The 22,727-nt window shown below is 50.3% G+C and overlaps 1 long non-coding RNA gene across 1 annotated transcript; it reads right to left on the reverse strand.

Moving 5' to 3' along the window:
- Nucleotides 1–789: 789 nt before the first annotated feature.
- LOC129383560 (uncharacterized) lies at nt 790–22,527 on the reverse strand. Its single transcript, XR_008611452.2, has 3 exons — nt 22,191–22,527; nt 20,742–20,837; nt 790–962 (listed from the first exon to the last, which is right to left on the reverse strand). It is a non-coding gene; the product is annotated as an uncharacterized lncRNA (long non-coding RNA).
- Between the last annotated feature and the right edge of the window lie 200 nt (nt 22,528–22,727).

Genomic DNA, 22,727 nt, shown 5'->3' on the forward strand with positions numbered 1-22,727 from the left:
GTAAAACTTTCACTACCTAGCTCTGTATTTATGAGGCGGAACATTATCAGCAACAGCTTGTGATTGAATAACATTCGCAAGGGGAGAAGGCGTAGGGACGCAAGGGGAGAAGGTTTATTGACACAATAGTTCGCCGGAAACCGGCAAGGTGGAGAAGGGTAATCCACCCAAATGCAGCTAAGTGCTAGAAAGGAAGCCCATACGGGTTCCTCGAAAGAAAAGCTTCGCTCTTGAGGAGAAATTCGTCCTGGTCAGGGAATCGAACTTGGGACAACCGCCTTTCCGGGGCAGCTGATCTACCAGTTGGCCTAACATGGCAGCTAGCAGATGGCAGGCGAAGTCAAATTCATCGACAACTAAGAAGCAAAGACAACAGTTTGACGTAATAGTTCTGCGGAAGCCCGCAAGTTGGAGAGGAGTAATTATTAATCGGAAGATGAGACATCCACCCAAACGTAGCTAAGTGCTACAAAGCCACCGCGATGGTAAAGAGGACAGCAGTTGCGTTCCGTGATGGCGGTCTCAAAGCTCACTAAGCACTTAAGCGTGCTCCCTAAAGTGTTCCAGTAAATAGCGCCAGACCTCTAAGGTTAGTCCGCATACGGTGATTCAGCTTGTAAATTAATGACTGCGGCAGATGTGCTGTTCCAAATTGCGCAATGAAGCAAGAAGCGTTTCCGAGATGTCCCCATTTCAACAAATAAGCACCTTCGTCGCACCATTCTTTAATAAAGTGAATTGTCAACTAGAAGCTTTCGGCTTTTGGCTGACATTGAACATCATCGTAAATTGTATTGGTGTAGTTCATTTTGATCTTTATGCATTTCATTCAGGCCAACAATCCTTTGTATCCTTAATGACAATTTCTGGGCTTCGGCAGTAATGGTTTAATATGAAGTCACAAGCCCAGTGCCGATTCTTCACATTGCTCTTCTTGACCCAGTAGGTGCAGTATGTTCTAACTGGAAAACAAGAGGTAAAACAAGATCCAAATAAGTCATTAGTTTTGGCACAATCTCGTAGTAAACATTCAAAGAAAACAAACGTTTTTCGCCTCTATGAGTTGCTACAGGGATACCTGTGCCCGCAGCGAGCCTCGACGCAGACAGAGAGCATATGTGTAAACCAAACGGCCTTTAATTGTTAGTAATGTCCCTTATGTTGAGCCGAATAGCCGATGTGTTACCAAGCTGCAATACTTATCTACCACATACACCGCGTCTTAACAGCTGCAAAGAGCACAAGACGCCTTAACTGTGGCCGACGAGATTCCTTGCTTTTTTGCTTAATCTAAGCTGTTATATTGAAATTGGATTGTTGTTTCCAGAAGCGAATATTCGGGCAGATGGACAAGTTAAGCTGCACTTTGCGCCATGCCCACAAAGCAAAAGGTATGCTGCCCCTCAATCAAAGGGAAGTATAGTTCACTATCCCGGTTGGTATATCCATAGATTCAGTCTGGAAATTGCAAGTTTACAAAAAAAAAACATGCTAGAACTGCTGTGAAGGTTGCAATCCGAGCCCCGGTGGAAGAAACGCCGACTCATTTTCCCTGCATATCCAGCGACAGGCAACAAAGTTTCACCGCAACATTTTTTACGACGTCGACCACTGGCTTGCATTTTCATGACTTCGTGCTTCCATTTAAGACCATCGTTTAATAACACATTCTGCTACGGCGCCAAGCCCTCGCAGCCACGCGAGCAGCTGGTTTCTCAAATAGGCCTCAGAAGTGTCGTTGCAGCTTGTCCTGCGTGCACCTCATCTTCCTCACGGTTAAGTAACCCATATGTGACGGTGTCGGATTGCTTGCGGCTCCGGCTCTCTTAGCACGGGGAGCCCTTTCGCGTGTGAGTTCCCGCCGCTGCTCGTCGAACGCTGCCAGTTCCCTGGGATAATACAGAATGAGTGGCCTTCCCACGCGTTTTTTGATAATGAACTGAACGGAAAGAATGCCGGCGCAGTGCGCGCGACACCCTTTTCTGCCCTTTCAGCCCTGGAAGAAGCGAAACGGCTCTGATTGGCTGCGGGCGTGGCGTGAGCGCGTGCTTATGCAGCTGCAATCCTTGACAGCGACTCACGCTCCGGCGTCGGCGCAGCTGTCAACTCATGAAACTGCCCTTTGATGGAGCTGCTCTGCTGTGGGAGCAGCTATGCTTTTTGCTTCACCAGACGGCCACCGAAGCTTGTGAGGCAATACAAGCTCCGCTTGATAAGAGAATGCCAATAGAGATACATACGGCTCTTCCGAAAATGCATGGTGAAGCTTCCTGTAGGCGTAGGCGTACATGTAATTTGTGTGTCGGCCAACTTGAGATTTTGGGGTGGCCAAATATCTAATTGAACACTGCAGAGCGAACTTCGAGTTATGAACACCTCGCGGCCAAACGAGTGAGTTTTCCTTGGATCTAACCGAGGCGCAGTGAGAAAGCAGGCGAAGAGCATGCCTGGAGGAGGAACGCGGCATTACACAGGCTTAACGAGAGGCACGGCGAGGGTGACATGGCTTCGAGATGATGCGCTCTGCCCTGACGCAACGCCTCACGCACTACTGCGTCAGCTGGTGTTCCCTTTCAAACACTCTACTCGGTCGAGGCGTGCTCGTTCCTGGCGTTCCGGCTCAATTGGTACGATTGCATTGAAAAAGCCGTATGTGCATGAAAATTTGACAATATTATACTAAAGTTTAAGCATGCTTTGCCAACGGAAAGGCCATGGGTGCACGTGCATGACATAGGAAAAGCAAGTAGGCAAAGTTAACAAAAACAAAGTCCTAGCCGAGGCAAACAATGATTACGCGGTAGTAGACAATTCTCAGAAATTCTGTAGCTTTTATCGCGAAAATGATGATGCGTTTTTGTGGGGCCGAGTGATCTACGTCGCGGAATTTCGGTTTGGTGCCACAATTCAATTCTTGCTGCCTATTTGAGATTATTTATGACAATTGTACAAATATGACTGCTATACTACTGATCGGAGTTTGCCACGTTTGGTAAATGCTCTATGCGACCTTTGCGCATCGTCCTTTGCGTGAGAAACGCCAGTTTTTGCAAGGTAGCCAGTTTTGGCGACAGTTCGTTAAAAAAAGCAGCCTACAGCTCTTGTTTGTGATGATTATCTGACACAAAAACAAGAGCTTCCGTCAGTTTCTTGTAGAATATGTCTGGCGACAAGATTTCGAGAGCAAATTATTTTGTATGTGGGCCTACAATGAACATCAGAGCACAGCTACTCGTGTCCCATGGGTACCATGACCTTGAACTGAAGCAGAAACGCTCTCCATGATAAAGAACCGTTACAATAGTTCCCGCTGTGTACGTGCTCATGTTGGTGATTCACAGAATCGTATATCCGTTAAGAGAGCATCGAGTAGTGGTTGTGTAACGCTATCACTATCACTCTTACGCCAGGGAAAAAGGACAGATCAACAATTATCTTCTGAAGTTGTAACAATTAAAGTCCGGAAATTCCATCTTTGAAACAAACTTCTAGTCCAGCGTGCTGCTGTGGTTGTGGCTGCCATCTTCATGTTTTTCCAGAATGGCACAAACGGTGCGTTTTTATTACACTATACAAAATTAAGAAAAATCGCCTGTGCCAGGTAACATATTTTAGTCGTTGAGGTAAACATCTGGAAGCGGTCAATATTACTTGCGCGAGAAATCAGAGATACAGAAAGAGATGCAAATGAGAGAAAGGCAGGAAGGTTGACCACAGTTGCCCTGGGCTAGGGGAATGGAAAGGGGAAGTAAGGACGGAAACAAAGAACGGGGACAAAAAGAAAGGCGTAAAAAAAGGGGCGGCATGGCATCATTATGGTCTTTCTAATTGGCTACTGCCCCGTAAAAAGGTCAACAAAGCCTTGACTGATTTTTGGTGCGACGACAGTTCATGTCAGCATTCCAAGACTCTGTTCTGAAAGCGGCCTGTCGTCAAGTCGTGCCAACTTAGGGATGGCCGGTGCGCGCTGTATTGAGGACAGTGGCAAAGTAAGTGTTCTATATTCTCCCTGCTGCCCACGAGAAATCGCGATACATAATGAACTAAGTAAGAAAATAACTAACTAGGCTAAAAGATACGCAGCCGAATACATGGGCAATTACTATCAGTTTTAAACAGAAGATCACTAATCGCCAATAAAAAAAACAGCGCTAATGGCCTATCAACATCTGTAAAGCTTGGTTGCTGTAAGATACTCCAAACTGAGCGCCTGGTGCCACTACGTCTTGCCAAGAATCTGCCGCCATCGCAACCGCACTCGAAGCTTTTCGACATGGCCACCCGAGTGACAGCCGGGTGCCTGCTTCCACTGCTTGGTGCCAGGAATGACTCGACGTTGCCTGCGACCATTGTTCGTCAGCAACCTGTGCACGTGTGGTTTGTTGGGTTGACAACCCGATAACTGTGCGTGTCTTTGGGTAAGTGATCCGAACGTTGACCTCACACCGCTGTTCACCGTACATGAGCCACCCTGAAAGCAGGAGGCCTGAAAGAACGCGAAAAACAGATGAACCAGGAAGAACATGGACAAGTGATGGCAGACCAAGAGAGTAGAAAGCTACAGCTTGAAATTCAGAAGGCGAGTGCAGTAACAACTGAAGTCGACCAAGTGATTTCAAATTATGTCATATGGACTAGTGGATTAAACTACACAAGGTTGGCGAGGCCGTTGCCTTGTCCTAAGTTTAGTTAGAAAGAACTTGCAACAGTTGTAAGTTTGCTCCAGACACATGGTCGCACGGGTTGGTGACTTCGTTGACATGTGTAGTCACAAAGCTCGAGGCGACTGAAGCGAAGAACTACGAGGAAAAAATCACCGCCGCTTTCAGTCCGTGAAGATGGTCGAACAGCGAAGCTGCGTTACACCGAGTGTTACACCATGCAAGTCAAACTTCGCAATAAGTTTATATTATTACGCGAACGAAGGATTAAGAACTGGAGACTATATACAAATTATATTTACAAAGGATAACTCCAGCGCTGGCCAGTTCAGCCGACCGCTCGAGAACCAGAGAGTGTTCGTCGTCTTCGCCGGGGCGCCCGCGTGCATCGTCCACAAGCAACATGCAATATGTATGCATCATTATCCCTGGCGGCATATGCACCGTCCCGCAACGTCTAAATATCGGGGATAAGAGGAGAGTAATACGCTTTGACGCGTGCGACATGCACAACGGCTCAGTGGAATTCGGGGCATATGAGGCGCTGGTGATGACTGGGTCGATTTCGTATGTAACTGGAGTCACGGCACGAAGCACTTGATATGGGCCTGTGTACTGATACAGAAGTTTTTCTGACAGGGCAGCGTGACGAGTCGGGGACCACAGCAGTACCAGAAATCCAGGCGAAAAGTGGACGTCTCTGTGTTGACGATCGTACAAACGCCGTTGCTTCTCTTGGGAGGTCAGGAGGCGAGCACGGGCAATTTCGCATGCTTGGGCTGCCCTGGTGATGACGTCAAGTGCAGACTCATTACTCTCTGCAGCGGCAGATGGAAGGGATAGGTCCAGCGGCAATGTGGGTTCGCGGCCGAACAACAGAAAGAACGGGGAATATCGGGCACTGTCGTGACTGTCGTGATGCGAAGAATTATACGCAAAATGGAGATACGGCAGGGCAAGGCCCCAATCAGTATGGTCGGACGACACATACTTTACAAGTATATCTGTTAGGGTGTGATTCAGACGCACTGTGAGACAATTAGTCTGTGAACAGTAAGACGTAGTCAGCTTGTGCTTGGTTAAGCAGGACTGCAGGATGTCGGCGATGAATATAGAGACAAATGTCTGACCAAGGTTCAGCGAGCGGTTGCTGTGGAGCACCGCGCTGCAGAATCACGTCGAGTAAAAGAAAATTGGCGGCATCCGTGGCGAAGCATGTTGGAAGTGCTCTGGTGATGGCCTGGCGCGTGGCGTAATCTGTGGCCACAGCAACTCACTTGTTGCCAGACGTGGATAGGGGAAAAGGGCCAAGTAAATCCAAGCCAATGCGAAAGAACAGCTCCACAGGAATTTCGAGCAGTTGAAGGCACCCGACAGGGAGTGTCCATTGTATTTTTCGGCGCTGCAGTTTTCACACGCCGCTACGTATTTCCGGACGGAGCGGGCTAGGCCTGGCCAGAAGAAGCTTGGGCGAATCCGGTTGTAGGTGCAGGAGACGCCATGGTGACCTGCCGTTGGTAAATAGTGAAGTTCTTGGAGAATAGCTCCCCGGAGGAGCTTAAGAATAACGAGGAGGAGGGCAGGACCGTCGAGGCGTACATTGTGGCGGTATAATACACTATCGCGGAGAACAAACAGGTGAAGGAACGAATCAGAAGGTGAAGGTTCCAAGCCATCAATGATGGCGCGCAAGGTGGCATCACGGTGTTGCTCGTCGGCAACGTGTAGCAGCTCAGAAACGGAGAAAATGAAAGCGTCGGCATCGGGGTCATTGTGGTCAGTAGGCTCGTCCACTGGATAGCGTGATAAACAGTGTGCGTCTTGGTGTAATTCCCGACTTCTACACCACTGCATAGGAATATTCTTGTAGCCGCAGAGCCCAGCGACCAAGCCGGCCGGTAGGATCCTCAATTACGGAAAGCCAGCAGGGCACTTGGTGGTTCGTGACTACCAAGGAGTGCGTGCCTACAAGTTCGGGCGAAATTTGGAAACCGCCGAGATGAGAGCCAGGCATTGACAATCTGTAATCGAATTGTTGCGCTCCGCTGCTGTGAGGAGGAGGCTAGCGTAGGCGGTAACACGATCTTGACCTTGTAGGTGTTGGGCTAAGACGGCTCCGATTCCGCGACCACTGGCATCGGTGCGCACCTTTATAAGAGACGACGGGTCAATGTGGGCCAGTATAGGTAGCGTGGTGAGAATGTTGGTGAGGTCGGCAAACGCGCCAGTTTGAGCGGGGCCCCACGTAAACGGCACGTCGTTCTTCAGAAGATCAGTAAGTGGTCGGGCAGTCGCTGCGAGGTCTTTAACGAAGCGTCGGAAGCAGGAGGAGAGTCCTACAAAACTTTGGACGTCTTTGGTAGACTGAGGTACATGAAACGACGTGAGAGCACAAATTTTCGCCGGGTCTGGTTGAATACCGGAAGTGTCGGTGAGGTAGCCCAGCACTGTAATCTGTTGACGACGGAAGTGACACTTTGAGGAATTTAGTTGCAGCCCAGCCTCGCGGAAGACTTGAAGAACAGCTGATAAGCGCTCAAGGTGTGTGACAACGTTGTTTATGTAGCAGAGGCATGTTGACCATTTGAACCTTTTGAAGCAAGGAATCCATCATACGTTCGAACGTTGCTGGAGCATTTCATAGACCACATGAAACAACATTTAATTGATATACACCTTCAGGGATTACGAACGCGCTCTTCTCTTGGTCCTTTACATCCAGATAAATTTGCCAATAGCCTAACAGAAGGTCTATTGATGAATAGTAGTTGGCACCGTGGATAGAATAGAGGGCGTCGTCAATGCGTGGCAAGGGGTAGACGTCTTCCTTGGTAAATGGTTTGGATTACGATAATCTATGCAGAAACGCCATGTGCCATCTTTCGTCTCTAACAAGCACCACGGATGATGCCCACAGACTCGTCTAAGGTTAAAATTATGAGGTTTTGCGTGCCAAAACCACTTTCTGATGATGAGGCACGCCGTAGTGGAGGACTCCGCAAATTTCGACCACCTGGAGTTCTTTAACGTGCACCTAAATCTAAGTACACGGGGGTTTTCGCATTTCGCCCCCATCGAAATGCGGCTGCCGTTACCGGGATTCGATCCCGCGACCTCGTGCTCAGCAGCCTAACACCATAGCCACTGAGCAAGCACGGCGGGTCCGTGTAAGGTTCAACAATGCCTTTGTCAAATATCTGGTTCACTTCATCTTGAATAACCTTATGCTCTGAAGTAGAAACTCGATATGGCCGGCGATGAATAGGACAGGAACCACCAGTATTTATGTGACTCACGATCCGCCCGGCTTCGTGAACAAGGGAGGGCTTGAGGCAGCCTCCGTTAGACGGACGCTCTGCAGCGTGGTGGAAACGAATGATGACTGACGGCCGAGCAGCTGTGCTCTCCGCTGTTTATTGGTGGGGTGACCAATGTTGCCTAACTGACCCTAGCAGGCCACCGAGCCTGGCGGGCCAACAAAGATTATGCCCGAGGGGGCGTCACATGCTTGCTACACTAACTTACCCCCAGTTTGTTTGTCGCCAACAAAAACACTTCTAAGTTCAATGCACGAGGCTCTGCCTCCGTCCTAGCCGGGTCGATGGTGCCTTCTATCCAGACGAGTAACGGTCCGGTGCCGTCCACCGTCGAGTACTCCGCCTGGGCACCGGTGGTGACGGGTCGGGTGCGGCAATGGCGGGTGCTGCAATGCTGGGTGCTGCCTGAGACAGCCTCGCTCCATCCGGAGGGTCCGTAGTGGTCGGCCTTGTGAGTGGTGATTGGCCCGACACTGGCTCAACGGGCGTTGCACCACTGGGAACGCTTGCCGCCTCCGAGGTGGGCGGTGCTCCGCTGGAAGTGACTGGTGCGGCCGCTAGTCCTCCTGCGGGCTGGAACCCGGAAGTGGCCGTCGAGGGTGCTGGCCAGGTCCCGAGGCATGGCCTGACATGGTCGGCATGTCTGTGCCATGTGGCCCTGTCTGGCATGCGAACAAGCAGCGATGAGGCGCTGGGAGGAGACACCACCTGTGCGGCGGACCCGGGTGGGCCAGGACGGAAGTTCCTGGCGAAAACTGGAGCTCCCAACTCCGTCAAAGGCCCGGGACCGCACTCTTGGTCAGCAGCCAGCTTCTGCTTCAACTGCGTCAGGAGCACTGTGGATCGGAGGTCCGGATGCAAAATGTCCAAGGGTGTCTTAACCATCCGACGCAGCAGGAGCTTACAGGGGGCACGGCCATTCACATTGTGCGGTGTGGTCCGGTAATGAAACAGTATTCGGGCAATTTGCGTCCGCAAATCCCCAGTCTGGCTCTTCTTGAGTTTGTCCTTGATGGTTTGCACCACCCACTCTGCAGCACCATTCGAAGGAGGGTGGTACGGCGGAACCATCATCAGGCGGATTTCGTTCTTCGTCAGCCAGGCCAGGTACTCTGTGCTGGCGAGACCATTGGCGGACACGATGACGTCCGCCAACCCCTGGATGGCGAAGACCTGTCGTAGCGCCACAATGGTCGCGCGTGCTGATGGAAGGTGACAGGTAGAACCTCCACCCAATTCGAAAAAGCATCCACCATCACCAGGAATAAATGGCCCTTGAAAGGTCCCCCAAAATCCACATGTAGGCGGGACTAAGGTCTCCGTGGGAACAGCCGGGGGGTAATTTCCACATGGCATGAGGCCCACTAATGCTCCTGGCAGATTTGGCAGCTCTGCACCATGTGAGCAATGTCCTGGTCTAGGCCAGGCCCCCAAACATCGGACCGGGCCACGAGCTTGGTCTTTTCCACGCCAGGATAACCTGCATACAGCATCTACAGGACCCTGGACGGGAGACTTTGCGGGATCACCACCCTGGAACCTCACACAAGGCAGCCCTTCTCCAAGCTCAGCTCAACGGCCTTGTGGCCTCAGCTCAACGGCCACGGGACACCGCCTTGACCACCTGAGACAGGACTGGGTCCCGGCTGGTCGCTTGCGATACCGCAGATCTGGAGAGCACCTCCGGGTACGCGTGCTCAAGCTCAAGGTTCAGCAGCATGAACACTTCAGCAGGTTCTGGGACAGCATCAGGCACCTCTGGCAGGGGCAGGCGGCTCAGGGCATCAGCAGGTCCCAGTTCCTTTCCCCGACAGTAAACCAGTTGGTAATGTAACCTGCCAGCCTCAAGGCCCAAAGTACCACTCGAGGTGACGCCTGCACATGAACTGCCTTGTCAGGCCCCAGCAGCCCCAACAGCGGCTTGTGGTCCGTGACCGCCTTGAATTTCCGGCCCCACAGATATTGGCGGAAGCGTTCGACACCGAACATGAAGGCCAAGCCTTCCTTGTCCAGCTGGCTGTAGCGCTGCTCTGCAGCATGAAGCCGACGAGAAACAAACGACACACGGCGTCCCTGGCCATCCTTGTCCTGTGCACCAGGACGGCTCCCACACCGTACGGCGATGCATCTACGGTAAGGACCACATGATTGGCAGGATCTAAGTGTACTAGCACTGGAGCCATGGTAAGTAGCTCCTTGCTGCGCTGTAAAGCCCGGTGCTGCTCCTTCTTCCGGACCCATTGCTGACCATCTGGAAGCAGAAGATGGAGTGACTGTAGATGCTCCGACAGGTTCGGCAGGAAACTCCTGTAGAAGTTGATGAGACTGAGGTTGCTCTGAAGCTCATTCTTGTTCTGGGGCTTAGGCGCCTTGAGCACAGCTTCAACTTTGTGGGGGGCCGGGGCTAGGCCAGCCTGTGAAATGACATGTCCCAAGTTCTCAACACTGGGGCCAGCAAAATGCACTTTTCCAGCTTAAGCTTGAGACCGGCGCCCTGCAGCCGTGCAAGGACGTTGTGCAAGGTTTTGCGGGTGGTCGCTGTCGTCGCTGCCAGTAACCAGGATGTCGTCCAAGTACACCGCCACGTGCCTCATTCCCCCGAAGAGATTGTCCATCTTCCTCTGAAATATGGCTGGGGCTGGGGCCACGCCAAACGGTCAGCGCGTGTATGGATGAGCCCCAAATTTGACGATATTGTGACACACTTTCGGGAGGCATCCTAGCACCAGCTACTGGTAAATATCCCTGAGGTCTAGCTTGGTGAACTTCCGTCCACCCGACAATGATGTCCAGAGATCTTCAATCCGGGGCAACGTGTACTTCTCAACGGTAGCGACGGGGTTGATGGCAACCTTGAAATACCCGCAGATCCTGACACTGCCATCTCGCTTGAGGAATGGTACGATGGGAGCGGCCCATTCAGATGTCTTGACGGGCACTAGGATGCCCTCTCGCTGTAACCGTTGCAGCTCCTGGATGACCCCGTCCTTCAAGGCGAACGGCAGTGGGCGAGCCTTGATAAAACGTGGCCGGGCTTTCTCGGGTACGTAGATGCCAGCCGTCGTGCTGGCGAATGTGACCACCCTGGCTGGAACAAGGACTTGAACTTGGTCAGGAGGCTGGGGAGGTCTTTCACCACATGCCGGCTGGCTTCCTGGTACTCTGGCAGACGAATTCCCAGTGCATGAATCTGGTTTCCCCCTAGCAGCTTCGGCGAGGACCCCTTGGTTAAATACAGGGAAAGGGTTGCCTCCCTGTCGCCAAAGCGATCGCTGACCTGTGCCTTACCCTTGACCTGGGAGACCTGCCAGGATTAGCTGCGCAGCATCATGCCCGAAGCCTCGACGGACACGCCGGGTAAGGTAGGATTTAAGAGTTTCCCGGAGATTACTGACACGCTCGCCCCGGCGTGGAAATAGGGTGCCCGCCGATTTCGACAGCCAGCATGTACGGCGGCAAAGACGACAGTGCAGTGCCTGTGTGCCACATGTCGAAAATTGGTGGGTCCTCGGCCACGAGGTGGAGCCTGGCCGCGGCAGAACTCGAGCCTGCTGCCGCACGCCCCCGCTGCGTACCCTTGCGGTGGCTACCCTGGCCGCGGGCTTGTGTGGTACATGGGCTTGAATCAGTCTGCTGCTGCTGTCCGTTTATCGTCCTCCCCCTTCGGCATACGCGTGCCAGGTGCCTAGTTTTCCCGCACGTGAAGCATCGTGCGTGAGAGAACTGGCACTGTGAGGGGGAGTGGGCACCACCACAGCGATCGTAGGTACTGCCCTTTGTCGGCAACTTGTTGACCGCCACTTCCGCCGACGGTGAGCCAGTCGCACGGGAAATGTCGCTTCCGTTGCCAGCGCTAGCTTCACGGCGTCGTCCAGCGAGAGGTCTGGAAGCTCCAGGAGTGGCGTTGCATGGCGATGTTGTTGACGCCGCGGACGACTTGGTCCCGGAGCAGCGAATCCAGTTGGTCCCTGAAGGAGCAGGCACTCGCTAACCCTCGCAGCGCAGCAACAAACTGCCCGACGGTCTCTCCTTCCCGGCGGCTCCGGTTGTTGAAGCGAAAACACTCCATTAGTGTGGACGGTACTGGGTTGAAATGCCAGTGCAGTATGGCGAGCCGCTCCCCCAGCGTCTTAACATGCAGCGTGGCTGGCTTGAGAAGGTCGAGCAGGAGACTGAATACGCGGGTCCCGCAGCTGGCCAGGAAAATTTCCGGCTGTTTGGCCTCGGGTCTGTCGTTTGCCCGGAAAAAAACGTGGACTTCTTCCTCGTAAATTGGCCAGGCGGACCCATCTCCCACTAACGCCTCGAGCCTTTCGTACACCCGCGTGGCGGCAGCAACGGGGGGCTGTGTTTCGCCGCTCGCGGCGGCGCTTGATGATTCGTGGGTCCTCGTCGCCAGTGTCACAATCCACCCCGGTTTGTGAACAACGAAGGGCTCGAGGCACCCTCCGTTAGGCGGACGCTTCGCAGCGTGGTGGTGACGAATGATGACTGACTGCCGAGCAGCTGTGCTCACCGGTATTTATTGGTGCGGTGACCTATATTGCCTAACTGACCCTGGCAGGCCACCTAGCCTGGCGGGCCAACGAAGGTTATGCCCGAGGTGGCGTCACATGCTTGCTACTGTGATGCTTAACAATTGAAGTCTAGCGAAATTGCAGGTTGTGGAGGTCGAATATATCGTGGTGGGAAACCAAAAGGCCATATAGAGCTGATGTTTGTTCAGGCAATAGATGCACAGCAATCATGGGACAAAATGTGCCGTCAGGGCAAATGGAATCCCCTGGACATGGGGAATAATCTGAGCAGACGTCTACTGAAAACGTCGTGACGTGGTGATCTCCAGTAGCACGCAGCGTTGCAGCCCATATGCCTTCGGGCAGAACTTCCATTGTCAGACCAAAATTGATGACGCGGAGGCATGTCCGCTTATCGGCGACGGTGACGAGGAAGTGGGGCACAGTGATATTGCGCATCAAAAGGACATCTGGAACAGGTGAGGCGACGTAATCACTATCATGCAGAGGAAAAGGTGACAGCAAATTGACTCAAGACTTTAGGCGACTGGCGGACGAAGGCGGTCGTACTAAGGTTACTCGGCAGTTCGGCACGAATATGCGCAGGTACAGGAAGTTCGAGGTACTGATAGAACAGTCGATCAAAGCTGAATGCGCCGTAGAGGGTCGAGTCCGAGGTCTAGCAAATGGGGACAATTGGTCAGCACTGTAAAAAGAACAGGAACGTGGTGGTCGTCGATAATTATACGGGAACTACAAATTCCAGTAACGGCAACAGTGCTGCCATCAGCCATGCATGCGGCTCGTGTAGTAGCGGGCGTGGGCACCTTCCTCAGTCGACGACGGAGGATACAGCTCATTATGGACACCTGGGTCCAGTATCTATTAACGCCGTCAAAGAGACTCCGTCGACGTGAACATCAAGTTTCTGGTTCGTTGGGAGTGTCAAAGGAGGATTTCGACACGACGAAGATAATGCTGCAATATAATAAATCTTTCGTTTCAGCATTCTTTCACCTAATTTTCGCTTTTGCGGTACGCAGCTTCTTCCACAGTAGGACATACTACTTGTGGTCTCCCCATAGCTCTAGCTAGGATGGAATGTATAGAACCACTAATCCGAAGCTCCGTGTATTGGGCGCAAGACTCACCACTGGAGATGCGGGCACGGCAATTGTTTTTAGGATTGCGTAGATTGGGTTGGCTTGGCTGCCGGCACTTCTTGCTGGCACAAGGGCCGGTAGCCACGCACTCCTAGTGTCGCGTTTCAATTCCTGGGCAATGGTCGTTGGCCGTAAACCACCAGCACCAGTTTCTTTTTTGCATTAGGGGGGAATAAATATGAATAATCGTGGTGGAAGGAGGTGGAATCAATAAGTCGATACACTCGATGCCGACCTTGTTCGATCCCCGAAAATGCACCCTGTGACTACCGTCCAATATTCGCGTATATATAGCATTCCTACCGGGGGAGGGGGATCACACCACCCCTTTTCCCCTGTCGACCTCTTTTCTTCTCCCGCTAGGTCCCGTGGCCCCTCTTTAGCGAATTCCGACACAGGGTCCGCATATACAATTTCGCGGTAATAAAGACAACGTTCATGGGGAGAAATTGACTAACACCTCAAGCGTTCAGGCAGCGTTTCTGACGGGTGAACAAAAAGCAACGAGGTTCACTTTGTGACGCACGCCAATTTTCTGAGTTTGCACATGGTCTGAAAGTGAACCTCGTTGAGTTGCTTAAGGGCTTATCAAAGTGGAAACAAGGTTTTATAATGCATGTCCCGAACAACTCTAGCATTCCGCACTGAGTGAGGCCTTTGTTGCGGGATAGAGTGGCTGTAGAGACGATAGAAAAGGCGGCTCGGCTAAATGATGAGTACGCGACGCGGCGAAGACTTACTACCGAGGACACGCCTTCATATGGAAAGCCTAAACCGAGAGGGCATTTCTCCCAAACAAAGCAGTCATAATTGAAGCCCACGGAACGAGCCGAATCAAAGACCCAAGTGCCCAAGATAATGGTGCTCGTCACCCTAAGGAGCACGTGACAGACAAGGTTGTCACGAAAAAAATCTAGAAGAGACAACTGGTACGGTGTTACAGTTGTCACCTACTAGGGCACTCTTCGCGATGAACGCTTGGAGCTTCTGCGTTCATATCTTCAGGAGCTACAGAAAAACGGAAAACTTGTGGGCTAATAGGGGAAAAATAAGGAGATAACCGGGCGTCTCGAAAGCGCTAACCAATGGCTCGTAGCGCAAGCGTCATAGACGCGATCGTCTTAGGAAAGATGACGAAGTCAGGAGAGGCCACGAGTGGTGAGGGAGCTTAGCTCGCGCCGGGGACAAAAGAAATAAAGGTTAGTAGAGTTTGAGCTCTGGTGCTAGATTAACGCCTCACCGTCTCTCTCATGTGCTGTACAATTGGTCACTGCTGACGTCTGGGTCAACACGAAACTTGTGCCTGGTAATAACGCTCCACAGAAAAAGGAAATGGAGGCATGTCGAAGACCGACAACAAACGCCAGCAAGCCTCGGCCAACAGAGAAGCCGCTGAGCTCTTTTCAACCACTGTGCTTGTCTCGAACGTCATTCGCCGGCCAGAATTTTTGGAGCGGAACCCGATGGCGTAGTTTGTCCAAGCAGAGGCCCACTTCGAGCTTTCGCGAATAACGTAACGGACCCGCAAGTACCTCCTTGTGGTCGACGTGCTTCCTGCGGGCATCATAGACGTAATTGCCGCTCTTCTTTCGTCCGTACACACCCTCCCAGAGTCATGATGAAATCAAGGGCGCTATACTAGATCCTACAGCTTCACTAGAATGCACACGAATACAACAGCTACTTTCATTCGAACAGCTGCGCAATCATTGCCCAAGTCAGTTTCTGCACCGAATGCTTAACCTTCTCGGCCTCGTGCTTTCACCCCGGACAGCGCCTCTTGACGTCAGCTATTTTTCAGCGCTTGCCCACTCAAGTCCAGATGGTGCTGGCCACTGCTTCAACCCAGCCTCTGTCAGAGCTCGCTGCATTGGTCGTCAAGGAGGTGGAAGTTGCCAATGTCCTTCGGCTGGTTGCAGCTGTGATGTCGGCGTCAGCGTCGAGCACTGCGCATTCTTTACCTCCAAATCGGCGAGAGCCAACATCGAGAGCATTGCCCGTGACTGAGCTGTGCGACAGACTGAACGAGCTGGTGGTTGCGGCAACTCGTAGAAAAGTTTCTCGTCATTCCCGTCGTCATCGTCGCTCTCCAGCTCGTCAGCGCGGTTCGTCCAGCAAGCACCAGCGCTACCGTGCAGCAGATCAGCCAGCCATCTGCTTCTATTACCACCGTTTTGGTGTGGAAGTACGTCGCTCCCTTCTTCCTTGATCTTGTTCGGGAAACCGCCCGACGGACCGCTAACGGCGGTGAATGGTCACGACAACAGCCGAAGTCGCCTCTTCTACGTCATCGATAAGGTCACAGGGCAACGCTTCCAGACGGACACGGGAGCACAGACAGCATTTTACCTGCTACACGAGCGGATCGCACAGCTGCTCCCATTCTGTACATACAAGCTGTGAATGGAACTCGCATTCCGATATTTTGACAACGTCCGCTCGCACATAACCTGGGCCTGCGAAAAGCTTTCCGATGGCTGTTCATGGTTGCCGACATTACTTCTGCCATTATCGGTGATGATTTCCTCACTGACCATGGCCTTATCGTAGACGTCAAGCGACATCTCCTGGACGCGACAACCCATAATTCTGCAAGACATTGCTGCGCCGGAAACCACAAATTCAGCGCTCTCTAGCATCGCGGTTTCCAATGGACCCTTCTAGGCTTTGCTGCGAGAACTGCCTGAACTCACCGCATCGCCCTAGTAAAAAAATATCTTCTGCCACGACGTGCAACACCAAATCACTTCCGAACCTCCTGCATTCTTTTGGCCACGTCGACTTGCGCGGTACGAACTCGAAGTTGGACGCGTAGAGTTGGACGACATGTTCGAATTAGGCATCATTCGGCCGTACACCTCTAAGTGGGCAGCTCCACTCCATATGTTGCCTAAGAAATCGGGCGACTGAAGGCTATGTAGAAACTACAGATGTCTCAATACTAAGACTATACTGTATCGGTACCCTTTAACGAACATGCAAGATTTCACCGTCGCCGTGCACGGTGCCAATATTTTTTTATTAAGGCAAAAGCCTTTCTAGGCTCATGGCGAAGTTTGTGCCAGCAGGCCTGACCGCCGGAGTGTCCGCCGAAGAGTGATCACGCCAGATGAAGACAGATTAAAGACACATTAAAGAATGAAAAATTATTGATTGGGACAGTTAGTGAATGAAAACGTTATAATAGGGATTGGTAAAGGTTATTAATGAATAGTAATGACTACTAATTACTTCTAATTGACCAATCTGTCTAACTTCGGCTTGTAATGACCACAATTGACTACAAATGACTAAGATGTCTAGTAATGAGTAGTAATGACTGAAATGACTACGAATGACTGCTAATGACTACTAATGACTATGAAATGATCACGATGTCTAACGGCGGCCTGTAATGTCCACAGTTGATTACAAATTACTAAATATGCTTAGTAGTGAGAACTAATGTCTAAAAGAAAGAAGTGTAAGAAAAGAGGTAAGGGTTGAGAGCCAGCCGAATGATAAGAGGAGGAAGATTAGGCTTGCGCCGTTCACCTCTTAAGAGAGATATCAAGAGACCCTGTAAATTCAAAGATCGGCCTACCACAAAATTCCTGTGGCTGTGCAAGACATACTTAAAACGCAAATTACAACGCCATTCGAACTGATCGAGTTTCTGTGAAAGCCGTTTCGTCTCAGGAACGCCACCCAGTCTTTCCAATGTTTTAATTACACGGTACAGCGTGCACTACCCTTCGCCTACGTCGACGACTTGATGGCAGTGAGAAAATGCGTCAAAGAGCACTTACAACATGTACGACTTTTGCTCCCACGATTATCTGAAGATGGCATCGTGATCGACGTCTCCAGGAACGAGTTTGGTGTGGTCAAACATTGCCTCAATGCCAGTGGCATTCACCCACTTTCATAAATCTAAGTAGCAGAGAGATTTCACAAGACTACAACGATCACAAAGCTGCAACAGATCCTCAGTATGGGTAAATTTTACAACCGAATTATCATGAACTGCGGTGGCATAGCAGCGGCTGTGGATAACCTCTTTACCAACAACAAGACGTCTTTGGTGCATTCGGACTCCGCCACTGAAGATGCCTTCATCAAGACCACGGGCGCACTCGCAAACGCCGTACTTCTCGCACATCCTAACCCAATAACATCATTGGCGCTCATGAGGGACGTGTCCAGCACAGCTATGGGAGCGGTTTTTCAGCAGCGGATCGACAGTTCATGGCAACCTCTACCCTTCTCCAAGAAACTCACTCCAACCCAAGCTCGCTACAGCACTTTCGGTTGAGAGTAGCTCAACCGCCTGGCCTGGTCTACAAAAAGAATTGCGTGACTGATGGTTCGCACCACCTTTTAATGGTTGCTAATAATTTGAGGACACACATGCAAGAGCACTGAACAGGCCCGTGTGCGGCCAGGTCCGCTGGCCGGGCTCGGGTCGGGTTAGGTATATAGTGTGGGACCGGGCATCGGTTAGGCCTGTAATGGCCCCGGCTCTCCATCAAGCCTGTAATAGGCCCGGTATGCCATCGGTAAATTTTCAAAGCTGCCTACTATAGGCAGCAAAACTTTATTTCGTCACCGTAAGGCGGGGTGATTAGGCGCGGTATATTCAGGCGGGATTGATGGCCGTCTATCGATGTTTCATGGCTAACTCCTGAGCTCATTCTATGACATGAAGTTGGGCGTCTAGGCCACAAGTGCGCACCACAACAGCCCATGCTTGAGGCCATGAGGTTAGGAGAAGGCTGGTCCTCCTCGCAGTGCCATATTATGTGATTCAGTGTCGCTAGTTCCTCACAGCATCTACAGAGAGTGGGCTCAGTCGCGTGGATAGCGATTTAAAGCCTGCGCTACAGCGCAAGAGGAGAAACACACTCACCTCTCCCTCCCTCCCCTTAGCGCATGCTCACTTTGCCCCTGTTCCCGCTTAGCTATCTTTTGATCAGCTGACCAGCAGCATCTGGCACGCTGGAGGACGGAGCAACGATTTGGCAATTGTAGCACAGGTTTTCCTATCGCAGGTTAAGGAATGAGTATAATGGTTTGAATATATAATCTTTCTTTATATTTTACCTGTTGATTTATCAGCAACAATGCCAGACAAAGTACTAACACAGTCAAAACTATCCATAGAAAACGTCCTGTGCCACGGATGGTATCTTCACTACTACGGAGAATTGGACCATGCTTTGCTTACCCTCAAGTGCTAACGGGACGAATCGGGCCGGTTCGGGTCGGGTTTGAAACAGCTGAGTCGGGTTTGGGCGGGCCGCCGCAAAGCTCTTTCGCGCCTCGGGACGGACCCGGCCTGAGGAAGCGGCCCGTGCAGCTCTCGCAGACGTGCTCCGTGCTATCCACGATGATGCGACCATGGAGCTCATGGGTTTCAGCAGAACATAACATGGCATTCCGGGCCTATTCTATTAGCCTAGTATGCGGTGGAATATAGAAAGATATGTGGCTATTTGTGACAAGTGCCAGCAATTCAAGCGTCTTAATACTACTCCGGTTGGACTCTTTCACCCCGTGGCAGCGCCATCAACCCCTTCCATAATGCTCGAAGTAGATCTCGGCGCTTTCCCGCGCTCAACAAACGCCAACCGTAGGATGATAATGTGCGTCAACCATCTGACGCGTTAGGCTGAAATGGCAGCGATGCCAATGGCCACTGCGTTAGACGTTACGAGCTTCCTGCCGTGTTTAGTTATACTGCGTCATGGATCCCTCGTATGAATCTGAGCGATCGTGGTCGCCTGTTTGTGGCCGACGTTGTCGAAGAGATGTTGTGTCTCTTTACTTGTCAATTTGGCCTCGCGACCCCGTATCACCCGCAGACAAATGGTCTCGTCGAGCGCACAAAGAGAACTTTGACGAACATGCTTTCTCTGTGAATACCGGGCACTAATTGCATTGACATTTTGCCTTTTCTCGCATATGCCTACAATACTGGAAAGCATGAAACCATCGGCAACAGCCCCTTGTATCTTATTTATGTTAGACCATCCCGCAGCTTCCTTGACAGCATTCTGCCTTTTACTTCTCACGCGCACACGTTCCCAGGAATCGCGCCACGCAAAGGAAGGACGTCGCATAGATCAGCTCCGTACGCTGGCGTCAAAGGACCACCCTTAAATCGGCAATAGTTCATGGCATATGAAGTGTTGTACTAAAAAGGCGACATAATATGGGTTTGGACACTACTTCGCAAGCACGGCCCTTACAAAAAGATTCTGACTCGTTACACCGGGCCTTTAGTCATCACCGATCGCTTAGGTGATTTGGCATGTTTCTTTGCGGCTCGTCTCGTGTCTCATTCCCACTGTTCCAAGAAGACGCAGCTTGTTTTTGTCACCCTCCTGAAGCACTGTCATCCCCGTAACTCTCAGTGCACGTAACAGTTAGTCGCCCAGTGGTCGCCGTCTGTGAAGAGAGGAGTGTTACGCTAATGTGAAAGCAGGGGCGGACGAAGAAAAGGACGAAGTGCGCTTGTTTTTGGAGCAGATCGGTGTGGGCACGGCAACCTTTGCTGCATAGTTAAGCCCACCCCATTGAAGATATATGATATGGACAGCTCAACATGGCGCATAATAGATGGCACCAAGCGGGCCTAATAACTTTGATTGAAGAGAATTTTTATATAGCAATACCTACATGAGATTTGTATGTTATGTAAAGAACACACAGTTTCTTAACATAACATAAACTTATCACAACTTAACGTATCGTGAAGCATTCCAATAGTGTTCTACAGAATATTCAATGGTCTTTGTAACGTTCTTAAGAATAGATGGTTGATGGTTGCTGGTTGAATATGATGTGGGCGTTACATCGCCACATCGTATTCTACATGCTCCTTGTAGGGCGCTGTGTAGTCATGTGTGCGAGAATAATCATTTATTAAAAATTGGATGATAAAAACTTTAAATTAGAGACAAATTGGTGACTGCCATTCCTGTTTCAAGTTTGGTTATCTTTATTTTTTTTTTCTGGTAGACACATACAGATTCTTTACAACATCTATATATGAGCGGGTGCGAAACTTTATATAAACACATCGATGTCTTGTTTACTTACGTGTTGGCTCCGGCACGTCACCGACAATAATGCAGTGTTGCGTAGCATACAAAACTTCGTATTTTGAGTTCATGTGCACAGGTGGTGTTCGTCCCGCTTTGTAGGGTGGAGGAAGAGGAAGGCGGGGCAGGAGACAGAGTTACTTTGCAGCTGTTAATAGCGTCACTGATCAACTAAAATAATTGCACAAAACGAATACTTTGTTTCCAGCACTTTGATTTATTGGGTAGTAATTGTCGAGAAGAACCAGCCCTGCGTTCTACACAAAACAGGAAGGGGAGTTATCTTTTAGCCAAAGACTACTCCTGAAATGTACATCTACCATGCACAGATTGACACGTTGTATTGACGGCGAAGAAGTAAACATCGCCAAAAGTTACACTTAGAAATTTATCTCTGCACGCCATGGTGGTGTAGTGGCTTTGGCGTTGGGCTGCTAAGATGGAGGCTCAAGATGGAATCCTGTGTGTGGCAGCCGCATTTTATTGTAGTCGAAATGCAAACACTTGTAGTTGTCCTTGGGTGCATGTTAAGAAAGCTAAGGTGGTCAAATTTATTCTTGAATCCCCTGCTACGGCGTACCTCATACTCATATCAGGGTTTTTGCATGCAAACCCAATAATTTTTTTTTCGAATGGACTCTCTATCGTGCAGAATTGTGAAGCAAAGACAACACTCGAATCACAACGATAGCGCCGATGACTGTTGCCGTTCGTTAAAATTAAACTTGAGGGGTGAAGAGCATCCGATATTTATGTAAATTTCACCATACATTGCAGAGTTATCGCTTCTATTCCCGTTCATTTCAGAGTGTGCAACACCAACATTCTTAAGTCGTGCACTAAGTCTGATTTGACAAGACTCTTTGACATGTGATCGGTGACAATATTAACAAAATTTTGGTTATAGCACGCGCGCATTTGCGCGTGTGGATAATTCATAATTCTAATAGTCCCGTAAAAACAGTCAGCGGGAAAAAGGAAAACATTCTACGCGCGACCATCTCCTGTTGAACGTCGGGTTCCCGAGTCGCCAGTGTCATGCCCGGCACAGACACTCGACCAACTGTAGAACGCATGTAGAATGCGTGTCCGGCTGAACTAAAATTATGCTATTACAATTTACTACGCCAATGAACAGCTACAGAAATGGCACAAAGCGAAATGACGGTGCACGATCCATTCCGGCACAGTTGTTCCTTAGGAACTTTGCGAGCCAGGTAGAGGCATTGTTGCCTTTAATTTTATATATTTTTTCTTAAGCTCTTCGTCTTTTCCCTGGTAATTATCGCGGTCCTTGATACAGACTTTTCATATTTAGCAAACAATAATTGAGTATTTAGCGTCATCAGACCAAAGACAATATGGCTTCAGGAATTGCTGAGAAGATTTAGTGCCGCTGTGTAATTATCAAGAGGAGTGCGAAATGCGGCCGTACTTTCATACTTACGATTGATCATTATATCAGCTGCCTTTCCTTGCTTGTGCCTCTGGACCTCCAACGTAACATTACTTTGCCTGAAACATAGTGGACAGAGGTACCACTCAATGAAGACTGTCGCTTCACCACCGTTAGAAGAAAAATTGACAGAGGTCACAACACCGCACCTTAAGCCTTGCATACCAGGTGTTTTTTAGCTACATGAAACTAAAAAAAGTTTCCTGTGGCTGATAGCATAATTCCAGCCGTTGAGCGAAATTATTCGATGATGTGGGCGTTACTTCTACGAGAAATGCAAACGCTAAAATGAAGAATTAACATGATAGCACGAATTACATATTGAATAAACTACTTTACGGCATATGTTTCAACTTACGAATTGTAGCCAGTGAGTTCACAACGTTTGTCGATGTAGAGCAGATTCTCAAGACTATACCAGTTTCGAGATAATATTTTCAAGACACCCAACGAAAGGCATTGGCCTTCCGGTTGCTTTTGTGCTGAAATTCTTATAGGGTTGTTTTCTTGAAAAAGCTAAATTCAAAA

Source organism: Dermacentor andersoni, chromosome 8 (assembly GCF_023375885.2).
Source record: "Dermacentor andersoni chromosome 8, qqDerAnde1_hic_scaffold, whole genome shotgun sequence".
NCBI classification, from domain to species: domain Eukaryota; kingdom Metazoa; phylum Arthropoda; class Arachnida; order Ixodida; family Ixodidae; genus Dermacentor; species Dermacentor andersoni.